This window comes from Sorex fumeus, unplaced genomic scaffold, assembly GCF_029834395.1.
Source record: "Sorex fumeus unplaced genomic scaffold, SorFum_2.1 ptg000131l, whole genome shotgun sequence".
Taxonomy (NCBI): Eukaryota; Metazoa; Chordata; class Mammalia; order Eulipotyphla; family Soricidae; genus Sorex; species Sorex fumeus.
In genome coordinates this window covers 28,466,512-28,488,035 of record NW_026606188.1, presented here as the reverse complement: position 1 = coordinate 28,488,035, position 21,524 = coordinate 28,466,512, and the positions used below count along the sequence as shown (strand labels likewise).

Genomic DNA, 21,524 nt, shown 5'->3' with positions numbered 1-21,524 from the left:
CACTTTGTTGTACACTTTTATTTTTATAGTATGCAAATAAGGACCAAATGCCAACATATTCATTATATTGTGTAAAGTTTATACCAGAAAAACCCAATCACTATGAAAAAGGTCTTGTCATTATTTCTGTTGTAAATCACTATACCAGTCAGGAATATTGTGAACTAAAATTTGGAATATAGATGAAATGCAAAGATTTTTACAAAAGGTGGGAAATATCTACTGTTGATTCTGGATTATCAAAGCCTATTAAGGCAAGGGTATAATTTTCAATATTCAGTTATACAAAAAATGTTTTATTAGTTGAGTTTCATTCTTCATTATACTAGAAAATTAAACATATTAAAGGTTTTGCTTCAGTCGCCGCTTAGCAGGGTGCCTATTGTTGGCAGATGCAGCTGCTGAAAATGGAAGAGGGTCTTGTGAAAGCCAACATGTAAACATTTCCCTGGACAGAAAGGCTTAGTTGAGGTGCAGACACACGTGGATGGGAGAGGGATACAATGAAGGGGAATTAAAAATTTGAAGTTGAGATCATTTGTGCAAGAAGAGTTTACAGGATCATTATTATATTCACTAATACAGTGTTCATTCAACTTATCTGTGTCTGTCTAAATGCATGGTACAGAAGCAAGTAATTTCAGGTGATCTAGTTGGTGAGTACTTATAAGTGGGCATAGGAGAAATAAAAGTACAACAGAATATTTTGTTTCGGGGCTACACCTGGCAATGCCCAGGGGCTACTACTGGCTTTGTACTCAGGAATAGCACCTGGCAGTGTTTGGGGCACCATATGGGATGTCAGGGATCGAATCTGGATTAGTCATGTGCAAGGCAAATGCCCTGCTATACCATCTCTCTGACCCTCAATGGTGGCAATATTTATGTCTCATGCTGAGCACGGAGGAGAGAATAAGCTTCTAGCTTTGTGATTTAGAATACTTAGACTTTTCAGGAAGAAGATAATAATTCTTAACTCCGATCAAATCTTTATTCCTCTTTTGCCTTCCACTGCATCCTGTTCCAGCACACTGCTCCTCCAAGCTAGGGAAGAACACGAGTATGAGGCTGAAAATTCTTAGATATTGGTCTGTTTGTTTTCTTAGTAATAGAAAAAATTTTAAAAAATCAATTCTGATAAAGCAATGCAAACTAGAAAACAAACAATATAAAAGGTCCTAGGTATGAATGGATTTCTAGCATTTTGATAAAGACTAATATACTTCTAAATATTTGTAAGATTTTAATCTATAAAATTAAAATCTTAATTTGATTCTATAAATCCACCTTTTAATTAATTTACAAATATAATGCACCCACAATCTGATGCTACTGAAAGATTACAGGAGCTTATAAAGATGATGCCTTTTACCCTTTTCAGTGACATATTTTTAAAAGTCTCATCTGTGAATTTTAAAACCCAAGTATTGCTCTATTTCAAAATGTCATTGTTTGCACTCTAAATTGTAGAAAATGGCAAATCTGAATATGACATTATTTTCTTAGTCATAAAAACAATCATTGGATTTCCTTGAAAAACACTTCATGTCAAATGTATAATGCCATGTAATTCCCAGAATAGTCCATATAAAATGCGTGTGGTAAAATAAATCATTTCTATTTTTTAGATCAGGTATCTGATACAGAAAGACATTTAAATGATATGTTAGTATCATGATAGGAAATTTACTATTTGCCAGAACCATTTTGAATACAGCAGGAAGATTCATTTTTGTTTAAGCGAAAGGGTGAACTGCATTTAATATCTTAAATTTAAAATTATGTATTGGAAAATTCCAAGGCAATGAAAGAGAGCTGGGTGGATAGGATTTGCAATCTCTGTGGAGTGACGCTAAGTCAATGATATTTGAGCACAGTGGAAGGAGGCATGAAGAGAATCTGTGGCTATCTGGGGAAGAATAGGCAAAATTGGGACCTACAAAGGTAGTGCATCTGGTGCAGATGCTAGAGGCCAGGGTTCTATCCCTGATATCACATGGTCCCAGAGCTCCACAGGGAATACTACCTAAGTATGAAGACTGATATAGCTACTGAGCACTGCTCAGTATGTTCCAAAAATAAATCACCAAAAGATTATGTGAAATTGAACAGGCAGCTGGGCAGTCACCACAGAGCACACAATGTATTCTTCAGGGAATTGCCTTTAAACTTTCTTTCAGAACTTTTGTAAGCTGATGAATTATAATTACTACTTATATAAAACGCTCAGAGGGGGGCGGGTGAGAGCCCTCCCTGCCCCAAGGGACCCAGCCCTGGCAGCTGTCCTCCACTTCCTAGGTACCCAGACATTGCTGCTGCCATGCTCCAGGTCACTTTCCAGACACTCGGACCTAGCTTCACATATGAGTGAACATATTCCAGTACCATGCGGTTGTGAAAGCCGCCAACAAATCATAAGACACTCCCTACCCATTTTCCATAATTACCACACCATATTTGATGGGGTTCAGGCAATAGGCAACAAATCATAGCACTGTAGCACTGTCCTCCCATTGTTCATCGATTTGCTTGAGCAGGCACCAGTAACGTCTCCATTGTGAGACTTGTTGTTACTATTTTGGGCATATCGAATATGCCATGGGTAGCTTGCCAGGCTCTGCTCTGCAGCCAGGATACTCTCGGTAGCTTACTGGGCTCTTCGAGAGGGGCAGAGGAATTGAACCCGGGTTGGCTGTGTGCCCCTAACAAATCATAGAGGGTGTGTGTGTGTGTGTGTGTGTGTGTGTGTGTGTGTGTGTATCTATATCTATTATCTATCTATCTATCTGTCTGTCTGTCTGTCTGTCTGTCTATCTATATATCCAGAAGAGCCCAGTAAACTACTGAGAATATCCCATCTGCACGGAAGAGCCTGGCAAGCTACCCGTGGCATATTTGATATGCCAAAAACAGTAATTATAAAGGGTCTCATTCCCCTGACCCTGAAAGAGCCTTCAATACGGCACCACTGTGAAAGACAAGTAAGGAGAGGCTGCTAAAATCTCAGGGTTGGGATAAATAGAGACGTTACTGGTGTCTGCTCGAGTAGATTGATGAACAACGTGATGACAGTGATACTTATTTAAAACACTGCATTTAGCAAGTATTTAAATAAATTATTTAAACTATTTTGGGTAAAAACCATGGCTTAACATATTGCATAGGTTTCAAGTGCATATATATATATTATATATATATACAATTTGGCATCTTTTGTCCATTTTACCTACCCTCCTTCCTCTGTCCTTCTGTTGATTTCTCCTTTGTTTCTTAGTCTAAGATATTGTGAATGATTTGTTTATAGATTTTATTAATCTACCACCTGTGAATGAAATCATACACTGTCTTTCTTTGACTTAATTTAATTTAGTTTATGTCCTGCAGGATCCATTCATGTGCTTGCAAATGGCAGGGCTTCATATATTGTTTTTATAGCTGAGTAGTATTTCATTTTATACTATATATTATCTTTTTATTTGAGGACTTATTATTAGCCCTTCTCATGTATTAGATGCATCAGTAAACAGAACATCCAATACCAGCCCACAAGTGGTATGTATAAACTACGAAAAAAGATCCATCTGGTGTCCTTCAGAAATTTACCATCCAGTTTTTAAAGCACAGTACCTCAAACTTATATTACAAGATGATCTGATTTGATGGAAATTAAACATAATGGTTAGTGATATCAAAGGAGTAACATCATATAAAATAAATATAATAACCATATTGCTTAATATGGTTTTTATTTGAGAATTTAAGGTATTTGCGGAAAGTATTTCAATAATCTTTACAGCACCTTGGTGATATGCATATGTTGTTGGAAGAAATACCCAAGTTATTTCATATAGTGACCTGATTTTTACTATAATTTAATCTCTACTGTTTTCAAATTCCTATATCGCATTTTAACACTATAGTTTTTTTTTTACTACTTTGTAGAGGAAGTTCAATAAGTGGCTATTTGTTCTAGACAGTAAATTAAAATTTTTTAAAATTAGAATACAAACTGGACACTACATATTTCATATCAGCCTATTCATGAACTTTTGAAAGCCTTCTGTGTCCCTAAATGAATCACGTCAATACAGAAAACATTTCATGACCTTTCAAATGAAATCAAAATCAAATTTCTAACATCGGTTTTGTATAGGAAACACACTTTTTCTTGTGTGCAGAAAATTCAAACCTTGTGACTTCAGTTGACTTACTACAATCTCAGTGAAGGGTCAACAGTGATAGAACAACAATCCAATTCCAGTTAGACATCATAGATTAAAGTCAGTGCCAGAGTCGCACTAGGAAAATGCTAAATGGCTTATGGATATAAAATCATATAGTTCTTATGGCAATATCACATACTTTACTTTTTTTTCCTCTATACTTATAGCAAATACTACAGAGATGAGCCAGAAAAATATATTAAAATAATACAATACAGGAAACTTGTTCTTTATGTACTAAATGCACATTAGATGCCATTCTATAGTGTTGACATATATGGTAAGAAAATGATTAAAATCCACTTTGATCTGACTTTTGTGCCTGGCATTAGACAGAGGTCAGAGTTCATTTTTTTGCAGGTAGCTATCCAGTTTTCCCTGCACTACTTGTTGAAGAAACTTACCTTGTTCCTCTTCACATTTCTTGCTCCTTTGTCAGAGATTAAGTGGTCATATATTTGGGGGTCTGTGTCAGAATATTCAACTCTGTTCCATTGTTCTGCAGGTCTGTTTCTATCACAGTGCCGTGCTGTCTTAATTACTACTGCTTTGTAGTACAGTTTGAAGTTGGGGAGGGTGATGCCACCCATCTTCTTTTTCCCAAGAATTATTTTAGCTATTTGTGGGGTTTTATTGTTCCATATGAATTTCAGGAGTGTTTTGTCTATTTCTTTGAAAAATGCCATGGGTATCCTGAGAGGGACCACATTAAATTTGTATAGTGCTTTGGGCAGTATTGCCATTTTGATAATGTTAATCCTCCCTATCCATCAGCAGGGGATGTGTCTCCATTTCCTAGTGTCCTCTTTTATTTCTTGAAGTAGTGTTTATAATTTTCCTTGTATAGGTCCTTCGCCTCTTTGTTTAAGCTGATTCTGAGGTACTTGATTTTCTGAGGTACTATTGTGAACGGTATTATTTTAATGTCTCTTCTCTTTCATTACTTGTATATAAGAAACCAGCCTATTGTTTCTAGGAGCTTTTCTGCAGAGTCTTTAGGGTTTTCTAAGTATAGTATCATATCTTTGCAAATAGTGATAGCTTGACCTTTTCCTTTCCTATCTGTATGCCCTTTCTCTTACCTACCTGCAATAGCCAGGACTTCCAGTACAATATTGAATAGGAGTGGCGAAAGTGGGCAACCTTGTCTTGTGCCCAATCTTAGAGGGAAGGCTTTTAGTTTTTCCCCATTGAGAATGATACTTTCTGTGGACTTGTGGTAGATGGCTTTGACTATACTGAGGAAAGTTCCTTCAATGCCTATTTTGATAAGAGTTTTCATCATAAACGGGTGCTGGATCTTGTCAAATGCTTTCTCTGCATCTATCGATATGATCTTTTTTTATCTTTCATTTTGTTGATATGAAGTCAGATCAAAGTGGATTTAAGACCTCAATATCAGACATGAATCCATAAGGTACATAGAGGAAAATGTAGGCAGGACTCTCCACGACATTGAAACTAAAAGTAATTTTAAGGATGAAACAGCACTGACCATGCAAGTGGAAGCAAACGTAAACAAATGGGACTACATCAAACTTGGCTGGAGTGATAGCCCAGTGGGTAGGGCATTTGCCTTGCAAGCAGCCAACATGGCCAACCCGAGTTTGATTCCTCCACCCCTCTCGGAGAGCCCGGCAAGCTACTGAGAGTATCTCACCCACACAGCAAAGCCTGGCAAGTTACCCGTGACGTATTCGATATGCCAAACACAGTAACAATTGTCATAATGGAGACAAAACTCGGACTGCTCGAGCAAATCGATGAACAATCGGAGGACAGTGACAGTGTGACAGTGACATCAAAATAAGAAGCTTCTGCCTTCAAAAGAAACAGTGACCAAAATGCAGAAAGAGCCCACAGAATAGGAAAGAATATTTACCCAATACTCATCTGATAAGGGATTAATATTCAGGATATACAAGACACTAGTAGAATTGTAAAAGAAAAAAAAAACCTAAAATCCCATCAAAAAATGGGGAGGAGAAATGAACATAAGTTTCCTCAAAAAAGAAAACAACTGGCCAGAAGTCACATGAAAAAATTCTCCACATCTCTAGCCATCAGGAAGATGCAGATCAAAACAACAATGAGATATCATCTCACACCACAGATACTGGCACACATTCAAAAGAACAAAAGCAGCCAGTGCTGGCATATCTTTTTCCCCACATCCATGCCAGCATTGGTTGCTTTTGTTCTTTTGAATGTGTGCCAGTCTCTCTTGGTCGGAATGCCCTCTAGTCCAGACGTTCTGGAAAACAATATGAACAGTCCTTGAAAAACTAGAAATTGAGCTTCCATATGACCCCACAATACCACTTATGGTAATATATCTCGAGGATGCAAAAAAAGTACATCTGTACCTAAAATGACATCTGTACCTATATGTTCATTGCAGCACTGTTCATAATAGCCAAAATCTGGTAACAACTCAAGTGCCCTAGAACAGATGGCTGGTTAAAGAAACATTGGTACATCTACATAATGGAATACTATGCAGCTGTCAGGAGAGATGAAGTCATGAACTTTGCTTATAAATGATAGACATGGGGAGTATCATGCTAAGTGAAATGAATCAGAAAGAGGGGGACAGACATAGAAGGACTCCACTCATTTGTGGAGTATAAAACAACATAACACAAGGCTGACATCTAAGGACAGTAGATACATGGGATATAGCTGGAAGCCTGCCTCATGAGCAAAGGGAAGAAGGCAGCTGGAACAGAGAGGAGATCACGGTCATGGTCCTCCTGTTGTTCATCGATTTGCTCGAGCAGGCCCAGTAACGTCTCCATCATGAGACTTGTTGTTACTGTGTTTGGCATATCCAGTACGTCACGGGGAGCTTGCCAGTCTCTGCCGTCGAGATACTCTCGGTAGCTTGCCGGGTTCTCCGAGAGGGGCGGAGGAATAGAACTCGAGTCAGTCATGTTGGCTGCATGCAAGGCAAACGCGCTCCCGCTGTGCTATCGCTAGAACCTCCAAACCTCCTTTCTAAAGAAAAATATGGGCTGGAAGAATTGGTCGGGATGGGAGATGTGTGCAGAAAATAGATAAAAGACCAAACACGATAACCTCTCTGTGTCTGTATTGCAAACTATAATGCCCAGAAGTAGAGACAGAGTATAGGGAATATCGTCTGCCATGGAGGCAGGGGGAGGGAGGGGAAAGGGGGATATACCGGGGATATTGCTGGTGGGGAATGTGCACTGGTGGAGGGATGGGTGTCTGATCATTGTATGATTGTAACCCAAATATGAAAACTTGTAACTATCTCAAGGTGATTCAATAGGTAAAGGTAAAAGGTAAAGGCCCTCCCGTTGATCGTGGATTTGCTCGAGCGGGCCCAGTAACGTCTCCATTGGAGACTTTGTTGTTACTGTGTTTGGCATATCGAATACTCTCGGTAGCTTGAATTAAAAAATAAAATGATTAAAATATTTTAGGCCACATGTGTATAAAATAAGATAAAATAAGATAATGCAATGGTGTAAAGACATCTATGATGCAGTGTCAGAGGAACTGGAGCCATTTTGCCTCACATTCAAATAACAGCTAATTTTACATATAATAGAATGGAAGCTTACTGTTTAAAATAAGGGACAACAGTATTATTTTAGGACAAATTATAAAGGATTATAAACCTTAGAGAATGAATTAAACAAAACTTGGTGCACATTATATAAAATCTACCATGTGTAAAATTCATATATTTTGTATAAATTATGAATAAGGAGAACAGTAAGTGATCTGTAGATTAAAATAGTGCAAAAAATTCAAGATTAGTATCTATTTTTATCAGCTAAATGCTTATGATTAGTTAATGGGCCTGAAATATTGTGGTTTTAGCTATAAAATGGGACTTATAAAGTGTTTGCTAGCTAGTTCTCAGGATCAGAGATAATATAGAATTTTTTGGTAGTTGTTGTTAAGGAGTTTGTCTTCCATGAGGCCAAGCTCCCACTTTTATTCTGGTTCATCACACAGGGCCAACTCCAGAGTGATCCCTGAGCAGAACCAGGAAAAGGCCCTGAGAACTTCTGGGCATGGTCCCCCCAAAATTAAAACAAGTTAGTAATAGGGCTAGGGAGATGCTCAATGGGGTGAGCACATGGTTTGTCTAGAGAGGCCTGAGTTGGATCCCTGGTGCTGCACCCACTCCCAAGTACCAGTCCTCAAGTATGGACCTAACATAAGCTCAGAAGCACTATCAGATATGGAGCATGTTCAAAAAGTGCCAATCCTACCCATGCTACAGTGACAGTATCAGTGAGGAAGAGGAAAGAGGAGGAAAGAACCCAAGAATATAAAAATCTCCAAACATTTCGTAAGGAAAAATCATACTATATTCAGCCAATGAAGATGACATAAAGTATATTTTAGTAAAAACACTCTTACAATGTTTAAATAAAGGCTATTTGCATTTTTAATTCTGCAGCTGCTCTGACATAAGGGTTTTGGGTGCCAGTGGAACAAGCCCCACTGTGCTCTTGAGACACGTGTGGGCTGTGTTGCCTTCTGTGAGGGTCCTTGTGGCAACTTCAGGGGCTGGATTCTTGTCAAGTATTTAACCACTTTCAGCTTTGCAGTCACTGAAGGGATATTCCTGTGAACTTCAGGTGTGTTTGCTTTTTCTAATCCAAGTATCTTTATCACATCTTTTCCCCAGTCTGGACATCTTTTTGTAGTTTTTATTTGGGTAACAATATGCAATTTATGAGGGTGCTGTGGATCTCTGCCAAATTTTTCATGATCTGCTGGTGAAGGCTAAAACACTTCATCAGGAATTCTCGACTTGGTAAATTTGTGATTTAATCCAATCTGAACACAAGAGTGACTCCACATCTTTTGTTAGAATCTGTAGTTGGCCCGGGGTTTGGTCTGCAGAGTTCGGAATACCTGCCATAGTCCCTGGGCTGTTCCCCAGAGACAAAAAATTTCCAGATGGTGCCCCATCTCCACCTACTCCTGGGTCTTTCTGAGGTCACAGGCCCAAACCACTCACAGATAGTGTAGATTAAATACATAGCATGATGCTTAATACATTAAGCATATAACATAAGGTAGTTCTTATTGACATTACTGATTTCCTTAATTGATATTAGCTTGGAGTATATAATATAAACCAAATTCATTGCACTGAAGTAACTGCTAATTTAATTAAAAACTTTGATAGCTTTTTGTTCTTCTTGTCCCAATGTATCACTTCATCTATGGTCAACGTCTAGGTAGGTTAGAGAACTACTGGGCCTTAATGGTTCTACTGAAGTGGTTCGTCGTGGTGTCAATGATATTTTGACCGACAATTCCAACTTGGATCATATTACTATGAATGATTTCAAGAGAGTAAGCAGAAAGGAACAAATCCTCTTCATGCTTTGGTTCATCACTGGCATAACATCATTGCTACTAAATTCTCTTGCTTAAAATGTTAAAAGTCAGCCCATATTCCCCAGGGGTAAACAATTGTCCACTTAATGGCAGTTACTACAGAGATAAATTGCAAAGGGACATGAATACGGAGAGCAGAAAACTATTTTCCCCCAAATCATCTGCCACAAGGATATGAGGATGCAAAACCAATTAGAATCTTTAATGAAAATTGAATGGATAGGAAATCAATATGGCATAGTCTTTATGTAGTAGAGAAGAACTTGAAGTTCAAAGACCCAAGCTTAATCCTTGCCTTTGCTATTGATTATTTTGACCCTGGTAAAATAACTTAAATTTTCTGTGCTCCCTATTCTAATTATACAATTTTCTATAGTACTAGTTATTGTGTGGAATAAATGTAATAGTATATGTGAAAATGTGCACTAAACGTAAATATATAAACAAATACAATGGGATATTGTTCTCGAACATAGATTATACTTTCTAAATTATAAGTGACCCTTACGTCACATGTACCCTATCACCCACCTGTCCTGATTTTCTCTAAAAAGTATATAAAATATTCTTACATTTGGATATTGGGAATGGTAAGAAAAAAATGTGTTTATGTTATAGTTTCTTAGGTTGCACCTTAATATTTATTTGATTCAAATATTCTTTGAATCTCAATTACAAAGTACAGTATTAAGTGCTAGAGATAAATGAAAAATTGGATCCTGTTACTAAACTCCAACTATCATTTAAAAGATGTACCAACAACATTGAACACCTTACTAGGAATTATGACATAGATATTTAAAAAAATGTTCTGAGATCTCAGAAAATAGGTGCCTAAGAAGAGTCAAGAGAGAAAAAAAAGCAAATGGGAAAGAGGGAAAGGGCAGAAATGTACTAATTAGAAAAATTTAAAATCCAATGTCAGAGACTAGAGAAAGAATCAAGCACTTTCTTTTTTGGTTGTTGTTGTTAATGATATTTTTTTTTATTTACTTTGCGTTTTTACACACACTTTTTTTTTTTTATTGAGGTAACATGGTTTACAAGAGTGTTATTTTTTTCAAGTAGTAAAATGTTAAACAATACCAGGTGGGTCTGCTAAGCCGCAGTATCTATCTTTCTCCCAAGGTCCATATACCTGCATGGGCCGACTCCCAGGTACTCAGCCCCTGGAAACTTTAGTTTCATAGTTAGAGTCTAAGACTTTGTTTTCATTGCACACTATTCATTGCTTTCTTTCATTATACACTACATGGGAGTGAGATCATCTAGTATTTTTCTTTCTGATTTATTTTACTTAGCAAAACCCCCTCTAGTTCCATCCAGGATTTAGCAAAGGCGGGTTTTATTTTAAGTAGGGGAATAGATACATTTAAGGTCTTTTTATTTAGGGAGAGGAACTAACATCTTGGACTTCAACATTTTTTTATGGGGGGGGGTCGGGATGGGGAGTACACACTTGGTAATGCTCAGAGTTTGCTCCTGGCTCTGCATTCAGTAATTACTCCTGGCAGTGCTCGAGGACCCTATGGGATGTTGGGGATCAAACCAGAGTTGGCCACGTGCATGGCAAAAGCCCTAAGTGCTATATACCCTTGCTCCAGGCCCAGGACATTCACTTTTTTGTAAATGTAGGAGTACTGGTATTTATTCAGCCATTGATTAAGCTAATTGAATTGGACATAAACGCCACATTATTTTTTTTAATCACCGTGAGATACAGTTACAAACTTTCATTTTTGAGATTCAGCCGTACAATGATTGAACACCCATCACTCCACCAGTGCACATTTTCCATCACTGGATGTCCCCAGTAACCCCCCGCCAAACACACACACACACCATCCCAGTCCTCACCCTGCCTCCATGGCAGGAAATTTCCCCAGTACTCTACTTTTGGTCATTATGTTTTGTTCGAATTTCCCTACCACTATTCAAGCCTGCCTGCCAGGGGCAGATGCTAGATCATTTATTGCCCAGTGCTCATTTTGAGTATCATGGGTGCCTCATCCATGTCCTTCTGTCCTTCTGGAATCCTAGGTTTAAATGGTTCGGTTCCAGAGACATTTCTGTAGGGCACTAATCGATTTTGGGATCCAATTGAACGTCTCTGGACGAGGGCTGTTTGGTGTGCTATGATGGAGCCTGGAGGCACATTGTGAGGGTGACAACCAGAACAACCAGCAGGTGGGGAGCCAGGGAAGGACAGCCCAGCAACTCAGCACCTCTGCTGCCATGCGGCATGTAGATTGAGTCCTAGAACCTGCACACCTGGGCCTTGCCTGTGGAAGCTCTTGGTTGCTGGGATTCCATCTGGCGTAGGCTGGGAGACTACACCTGCTCCATCTGGGGTGCCCTGGTGAAATTGGCTCAGTATGGGGGCAGAGAGATCTCTCTGGTTCTGTAGTGTCTTCCAGGACTCATTGATGTGTCTTTGACTTTTGATCCCTTTTGAGATTTATTTATGGGTCTCTGAAGCAAGGCCAGTAATAGAGTTTACATGGTGGTACTGGAGTTGGTTCGTGTGGGTGACTGCCAGTGCTTCCATGTGTATCAGGAAGTGGGAGGAGGTAGTCCACCCCAACTCCTTGAAACCTGGAGATTTCAGACACAAAATCTGCATACCTGAATTTTCAGCAGATTGTATCTTGGTGCGGTCCGTCCTGAGACAGTGGAATTAGGCCAGAGTATGGTGGTGATTTTGGATTGTGGAAGCAAGCAGCTTCTTGGGGCTCTGCTTGGGCAGGCACAGGCCAACCTGCCCCCTCCAATTGACCCTAGTCTTTTCCGCCATGCGCTGGTCTGAGATTAACTGTGGCTTTTGGTCTCTTTCAAAATTTGTCTAAGGGTCACTGAGATAAGACCAATAAATGAGCTTGTATAGGTGAGGCAGAGGTGGTTTGTGGGCATGGCTCCCACATAGCTAACTTGGCCGTTTAATGTCTTGGTAAACTCGATCCCAAGTTGTTGGGGTCCAGCCAAAGGCACAGCAGCGATTTTGGAGTGTCAGGAAGCCTGAAGACACCATCAGACTGCTGAGTACTCTCCTTGAAGGTACATGTTTACCTGTTGGCAGATTCATACCCTCAAATCAGGCACTTTTTTTTTCTTTTTGGGTCACACCCAGTGATGCTCAGGGTTTATTCCTGACTCTCCATTCAGGAATTACACCTGGCGGTGCTTGGAGGAACATATGGGATGTTGGGAATCGAACTCAGGTTGGCTGTGTGCAAGGCAAATGCCTTCACCACTTTACTATTACTCTGGCCTGAATCAAGCACTTTCAAAAGTGATCCCTGAGCACAGAGAGGATAGTGTGGCCCAAATCCCTCCCACAAATAAATCAAGAGAATAAACTAAAATACAGAGTCAAATGTTCAGCTGATTAAAAATCATTATTTTTGCCTGTGCCTAAAACATCCTGGTTCCTATTTTTACACCCAGTCTCATTGCTAAGAAGTAGAACCATTCATTTTACTTAAAAAGTTAAAATAAGCAACTTGAGGTTTCTTAGAACAGAATATGTTGGGTGTATGGGGAAGATGCAGATATATAGTATAGTGGTTAGGGCATTTGGCTCAAAGGAATCTGACCCAGGTTTGATCCTGGTACCCCATATATTCCCACAAGAAGCCCCAGGAGTTATCTCTGAGCACAGATCCAGGAGTAAGATCTGAGAAACAGTAGCTGTCATTCCCAAACAAAAACAAAACAAACAAGAATATTTCTGGTGCCGGAGAGCTAGTAAAGCAGGTAAGGTGCTTGCCTCTCTCCAGTCCAGGTTCTATCCCTGGTACACATGTGGTTCGCCAACCCCCTCCCCCAAAAGCGATCCCCATGTTCAGATCTAGGGTAAGCCCTGAGCTCTGCTGGGTGTGGCCCCCAAATTAGAACAACACCAACAACATAATATTCCTTTAAAAAACAGCATTGTGGGGACTGGAGCAATAGCACAGAGGTATGCCGTTTGCCTTGCACACAGCCAACCTGGGTTCGATTCCCAGCATCCCATATGATCCGCCAAGCACCACCAGGAGTTATTCCTGAGTGCAGAGTCAGGAGTAACCCCTGAGCATCGCAGGGTGTGACCCAAAAAGCAAATAAATAAATAAATAAATAAATAAATATAAAGAGAGTCTGTAAAAGGTTTTTTAAAAAAAAAAGCATTGTGCATCATTGCTCCTGCTGTGGAGCAACTCTGCCCAGAATACTCTTTTATTTTAAATTTGTTTTCAATAAATAAGCATGGATGATATTAAAATCAGTCAAGTCATTCATTTCATCCTTCCCTGATACATACAGGTGCAAATGATCTTCTTTTCCTTTATGCTCTCAAACTGTCCTAGTTCATATATGTTAGCTATTTGTTATGAGTTTGCATATACATCTTTTATCATACCAGATGCTCCGTGAGCTCAGGGACCAGTTTTACTTATTCAGTCCAGAATGAAGAATGCATGTTCCATTCAGAAAGGGAAGCATTTCAGTGTGGTTGGAGCAAAAGTTGTGTCACATTCTTGAGTAGCATATTTAAAAACTTAGATTTTATCCTGAAGTTGGATGTGAAGCAGAAATGTAATATGATTCAATTTGTTTCTTTAGAAGAACTTAGAAAATGACATAAGATGAAATCAGAGATAAGAAAAATAATGAGTCTACTTAAGTAATCAGGGAAGGAATAGTGAAGATCTGAATTATGCCATGAAGCAGAGCACATGAGCATTCGAAGAGATATTTGTGAAGCTGACTTGAGCAATACTTCTCAAACTTTCAAATTAGAGGAACTTGTATGTTCTTGGACAAGCCTTAATATCGTCACCCAACTAAATACAAATTGACCCCAAATCCTTGGAGTTATTTATTAATTAGTGTATTTGTAATTTTTAGGAGAGTGTAATGCTAAATTGGGGGAAATCATTACTATTAATTAAATAGTTATTTAATATAATTATTAATTAAACAAATATTTGACACTAATAAAGCAAGTTTCAACCTTTTTATTTATTTTTGACCTCTCAAAAACAACTATTTTTATTTTATTTTATTGATTCACCATGAGATACACAGTTACAAGGCAGTTCATGATTGGTTTCATTAACACAATGTTCCAACACACATCCATCCTCCATCAGCATACATTTCCCACCTCAAATCCCCCCCCAATTTCCTCTCACCCTGCCCCACCACACCCACCCACCATGTCTTTCCTCTCACCTTGCCCCACCACACCCACCCACCATGTCCCTATGGCAGGCACTTTCTCTCTCTCTCTCTCTCTCTCTCTCTCTCTCTCTCTGTCTCTCTCTCTCTCATACTGAGAGGTCATCATGTTTGTTCTTTTACTTACTTTCAGCACTGAGTGATCATTTTTAACTATCTTTGGAAATGATCATAGTTGTCCCTTCTGTATATCAACTGTCTTCTCCCCAAGCCCTGGAAGTAGGCTTTCTGTTGTGGAGCATCCTCCTTGCCCTTGCCCTTATTTCTACTGTCCTTGGGTATTAGTCTCATATAATGTTTTCTTCCACCTCACATATGAATGAAGTCATCTTATGTCTGTCCTTTTCCTTCTAAACCATTTCATTTAGCATGATCCTTTCCATGTCTATCCATTTACAAGCGAATTTCATAACATCATTTTTTTAACAGTCACCTAGTATCCCATTACTTTATTTAACCAGTAATTTGTTCTCAGGCAATTGGGTCCTGTTTCCAGATTCTGACTGCTGTGACTAATGCTGCAATAACATAGAAGTAAATATGACATTTCTGTTGTGTGTTTTGGGGCCCCTAGAGTATATTCCCAGAAGTGGTATTTCTGTGTGGGATGTAAACTCAATTTCTTGAAATTGAGGAATACCCATATTGTTTTCAAAAAGGCTGAATCAGTTAGTCTTCCCACCAACAGTGAAGGAGAGTCCCTTTTACCCCATACCCATGCCAACACTGGTTGTTCTTGTTCTTTTGAATGTGTGCAAGTCTCTGTGTGAGATGATATCTCGCTGTTTTCTTATTTACATCTCTCTGATGATTAGCAATGTAGAACATTTTTTCAGGTGTCTTTTGGCCATTTGTATTTCTTCTTTGATGAAGTTTATGTCCATTTCTCCACATTCTTTGATAGGGTTGGATTTTTTTTCCTTTTAAATTCTTTAAATTTCCTTTTAAATTCCTTTAAATTTTAAACCAGTGCCTTATGCAGGTCAGTTGTGTAAATGTTAAGTACCAAATCCACTGTACTATCTCTCTGCTCCCTGCATAGTTTGAATTTTATACATATATGTTCTATTTGAAAACATTATGTGTCTTGTAGATCCTGAGGGCAGATCCCAAGCTGGCCAGAGGTAGAAGAGCAATAAAAATATTCAGCTAGAGTTAAAGGGATAGTATAGGAGTTAAGCCACGTGACTTGAAAACTATGGTCCCAGCAACATATGTAGTTCCCCCACATGGGCAGGACTCATGCCTGAAAATAAAGCCAATAATAGTCCTCAAATACCACAAAAACAAACAACAGAAAGACACCAAAAAATAGGAAAATTGGCTCTCAGTAATAGTACAGTGGTGAAGACACTCTCTTGCCTTTCATGCAGCTGATTCTGGTTTGATCCCAGGCATCTCACGGAGCATTTCTGACTGCCACCAGGACTGACTCATGACCATAGAGATAGGAGTAAGCCCTGAATACCACTGGCATGGTCCAGCAAAAAATATAAAAGACAGCAAAAAAATTAAGAGTATCTGAAAAAAATTGGGCTGGAGTGATAGCACAGTGAGTAGAATGTTTGCCTTGCACACGGCCAACCAGGCCAACCCAAGTTCGATTCCTCTGCCCCTCTCAAACCGGCAAGCTTCTGAGAGTATTCTGCCCGCATGGCAGAGCCTGGCAAACTACCCGTGACGTATTTGATATGCCAAATACAGTAACAAGTCTCACAATGGAGATGTTACTGGGCCCGCTCGAGCAAATCGATGAATAACAGGAGAATAGTGCAGACAGTGCTAAGAAAAAAAAAAAAGAAAAACAAAAAACATTCATAAAATTTGGTCTCAGGAAAGCAGAAGCAGTTAATAGTTTATGTGCTAAAGAGAGTTCCAATTAAATTGTAAGAGATTTCCAATAAAACTTTAAACTGAACAATATCTGTTTTGTTTGACAAGGGCACTTATGAGCTAGTTACTAGGCAGAGTACTGGCAAAAATTGATTAAACAATAAATATAGGAATGGTCAAAGCAGTGAAACACACTGATATTATCATTCTTGAGTAGTCTAACTGATGGTTTTCTGTTATCGAGATAAATTATGTTCATATTACTTAACTTTAAATATGGATTTCTCTATAGGAATATTGTATAGCAAGATAGTTATTAGTCTCCAAGTAAATGCTAATATTATAAATTTTAATATTATATAAAAAGACAATAACAGAAAATCATTCCAATTTTCACCCATCAAATAATCAATGATCATATAATATCTGGAGAGTTTATGAGGTTTTGTTGTTTTTTGTTTTTTGTTTTCCTACTAGCATTGTGTGCATTTCAGGAAACTAAGACCAATCTAACTTGCTACTAAGGCATAAAGTACATTCAAAATTTGAATGTTGTACAATTAATTAATATTTAATAAACATATTTTAGTTGAAATATCTTTGAATAGCACATGCTCCATGTCTTGCCATCTTCTTAATATAATCCCAGTAGTATTAGGAATCATTTTGTTAAATTGTTTGACAAAACCTAACTCAGCTACTTGTAATTTACAGTTGTTCACCTTTGTCACTTTGCAGTTTTTCCCTACTGAAAAATTTAGGTTGTCTTGAAGCTGAATTGTTGACTGAATTTACAATGTAGTTCACACTATGGCTAGAGCATACAAAAATAGTGTTGCCAAGGCACATTTTAAGCACTTTATGTTTTAAGCACAGACTCTAAGCAAATGAAAATTGATACAATAGCCTGAGTATTGCCAGTTAGAAGTTTTATGTTGTCCTTGCCTTAGTTGCTTTTGTTTTATTTATATTTATATTATATTGTTTGTTTAGGGGCCACACCCAAAGGCTTATTTCTGACTTATTCCTGTACTCTTGGATCAAGCCAGGAGTTACTCATGGGACATATGGGGTGCCAGGGATTAACAACCCCTGTCGGCTGTGATTAAGACAAGCACCTTACCCTCTGTATTGTCTCTCAGCCCCAGTTCCTTCATTTCTGATTTGAAAACTCTATTGTAATTGAATTTTAACAATACTTTATAAAGTCATTCTCTCCCTAAAAAAATGTAATTATAAGAAAAATTGACCAAGAAACATTATTATTCCATTTAAAATTTTGGAAGGATAAAATTGGAAGTCATATAACAAAATTTTTCTTTTTATTTTTATTTTTTTTAATTTGAAAGCAGTCGTTTATTAACTAACCAGATTATAAAAAATATGGTACATACCTTAGTTCATCCATCTAATTAGCCAGTTGATCTGGTCTTCTCTGTTGCCAGCATCTCCACCTTCTACTAAATGGGTGGTCTTTTTCTTTATCTCACACCGGGGAGAAGATAATTTGAAGGGCCAGAGGAAGTTGTTTGTCTCTTTGAAGCGCTTTCCCACAGTATAGATCTCATGAATCAGATCCTCCACGTAGATGATGCCGTATTTACCCAGAGTTCCTGCAATCAGTGCATTATCCGTTAGGGCAATTCACTTCTTGTGGATTTTTCCATAACCACAATTGTAGATCAGTTCATTTACTGACTTCAGGTTTGGGAACCCCCATGCAATATAGGGTTCCATGATCCTCAGCATGTTAATTGAAACCTTGTTGAGTTTAATAAAGGTACCATTGAAGATCTGACGAAGTCGGAGAAGCTGCAGCACCTTTCGGACCTTGGGGCAAACACCATTCTGATTCTGATGACAAAAGCCAATTTGGATTCTGCAGGGACATAAAAGTTGCCAGCTTTTCTCGCCATCCTAGCCATGCAAATCTCTGTCTTGTACATTTTTCTATACTCCTTGTGAAAATGCTTAGCTTTTTAATAGATCAGCTTCCTCCTCGTCTTTCAAAGCATCTTTTGAGCAAACTTCTTTCTCAGGTGCTTGATCTTCAGCTCTGCAAAATTCTTTCGCTTTTTCTTCAGGGTTTCTGCTAAGCGTTTGCCACTGGTTGTGCTTGGGGACCCTATGTGGCGTATGTATTGAACAGAGACCAGCCAGGTGCAAGGCAACCACCATTACCTTTATACCATCTCTCACTATTGTTTTGGTAGAAATTTTGTATAACATATAACTATTCACTTTTGATTCATTCATTATATGTCATACTTACTTCTGTAACACTCATTTCACTGAACCCCTTGTTGAAAAAGTGGTCAATGATTTTACATTTTCATTTTTTTCATTTCATCATCCTGTTAATCGTCGATTGCCTCGAGCAGGCCCCAGTAACGTCTCTTTCATCCTAGCCCTGAGATTATATTCAGGGCTCTTTAGGAGAATGAGACCCATCATTGTTACTGGTATTTGGCATATTTGGTAGGCCACGGGGAGTTTGCCAGACTCTGCCCTGTGGGCAGGCTACATTCGACAGCCTGCAAGTTTGTCCAAAGTAGGAATGAGATAATAAGATGTCCCCCGCCTACTGGAATAATAAGATGACCCCCGCCTACTGGAATTTGGAGGATCTGGGTGGAAGATGCTCGACTCCAATTCGAGTAGGCTTGGAGGTCTCGGCCCCGGAACCCGCGTGGCTTTGTCCCTCTGCCAGTACCTTCAGGTGTGCGGAGAGTGGTCTCAGCATGGTGGTGGCTGGTCCTGGAGGTCTCCGGCTGCCGTAGCCCTGGCCGGGGCGGGGAGGAAAGCTCAACCCGCTCCCCTCCAAGGGACTCCGGGAAGGAACACCAAGGCGCGGGGGCAGAGACTGCACTGCTCTCGTCCGGGATCTGGATTTTATAGTCTCTGTAATCCCATCAGCGGCCAAGACTCAGAGACTATAAAATCCAGATTTTACATTGCCAAATTCAATTGTCTTTTGTTACTGTTCTTTTTCACATACTGTTGGGATCGGGAGTTCCCTAGCCCTGGGAGGCATGGAGAGACCAGATAGACACAATTCCTGCAGGAGTAAAAACGGGGTTTATTTAGACCAGCATGCTGGGGCTCCACAGCATAGCCCAGTGTGGACAGTGGCTGAGGGCCCCGAGCTTCTTCAAAAGGGATCTTATATAGGCCTTCACTGGCCATTACAGCAAAGCCCGCGCATTCCACAGCCAATAGATTTGTAACAACATATACTTTCTTAACCAATCCATTTAAAAGTACATCACTCCTTAGCCTATAGATTCAAAGATCAGCATTTACTACATCAATTGTCAACACAAGCAAGGTTATAGCCGGAATCATTAAGCCTTAGGTAATCTCCCTTGACCATCCTCATCTTGAGTTACCCAAGTCTGCAGGGTGCTTTAGTGAGACAATACACTCCAGGAAAGGGCAATTTCCCCCAACCACCCGCATCCTGAGTTATCCTTTACCCAAGTCTGCAGGGTGCCTTACTGAGACAATACATTTCAGGAACAGTAAATACACCTGAATCCTGTCACACTTGGTTTAGAAAGAAGTTATGCCCTGTTCACTCTCCAAGTCCCCTCTCCCCCAGGTGCAAAGCAGCCAAGCAGTTTTACAGAAAGTAATGTTGAAAGTTAGCTGAAGCACGCAAAAATTTGATGCCCTAATATGGATTCTTTCAATACCATCAGCACTATTGGCTCATAATTGATTGCTTCTTCATTTGGGGATATTTAGCTTATCCCTGGAAGAGTGACTCCACATTCTTCAAGTAGTATAAGTTAGTCACAAGCCCTTTCAGTTAGTCACAAGCCCTTGTTTATGTTTTCTTTTTCCTTTATGAAGTCACGGTGACTTTATATTTGAGGTCCCTTTGATTGACATCTTCATTCCTAATCCCTTCAGTGAATTCTAGATTCATGTACTTGGTGGCATAAGCAAGGTGTTCAGTGTATGAGGCACATTATATGTGCCACAACACCCAGCCCAGACAAGGTCAGACCCAAACACCTGAAGAATCTGCTTCAGTACTCATCAATACACTGGTTCGGCTCTTCACATACTACCTCTCTGAATGCAAGGTTCCATCCCAATGGAAAACTAGTAGGACCATTCTACTGTACAAGAAGGGAGACATCCATGACATTGGCAACTATTGCCAGATCTGCCTGTTGTATCTTGTTTACAAGTTGTTCACTCAAGTCATCCTGAATAGAATAAACAGAACACTATTCACACAGTAACCAAGCTCATTGAGTTTTCTTGGAAATTCAAGATGCCACTCTGTCTAATGTTCATCGATTTAAAGAAGGCCTTTGATTCTGTTGAGACTGAAGCTGTCATCGAAGCCCTAGCCAAACAGGGCGTTCAAACTCAATACATCAGGATCCTCTGTGAGCTGTATTATAGATTCACTACCAGAATCTCACCATTCTACAAGGAAGTGATCGTCAACATAAAGAGAGGGGTTCAGCAGGGCCATACCATTCCACGAAACTCTTCAGTGCCACCCTTGAGAACGTCACAAGACAACTGGAATGGGAAGGAATGGGAGTGAAGTTGACAGTCGGCAACTACACTACGTCTGCTTTGATGATGACATCGTTCTAATAACAGCAAACATTAGCCAAGTGGCACAAATGCTGGCCCACATCAACCGTGAGTGTGGAAAGGTCAGAATGCAGCTGAATCTCACTAAGACAATGTTCGTGAAAAACGGACTTGTTCTTGATATTCCATTTGCTCTCAACAGAACACACATCTCTGAATGTAGCAGTTATGTGTACCTAGGTCGAGAACTCAACATGATGAATGACCTGGCACCTCTGCTACACAGGAGGAAGA

At 39.3% G+C, this 21,524-nt stretch overlaps 1 protein-coding gene and 1 pseudogene across 1 annotated transcript in view; one reads left to right on the top strand and one right to left on the bottom strand.

The window, feature by feature from the left end:
• DPYD (dihydropyrimidine dehydrogenase) overlaps positions 1-21,524 on the top strand; it is a 960,132-nt gene that overhangs the window by 574,491 nt on the left and 364,117 nt on the right. The window lies entirely within an intron of this gene.
• Positions 18,066-18,754, bottom strand: LOC130046172 (60S ribosomal protein L7-like; annotated as a pseudogene).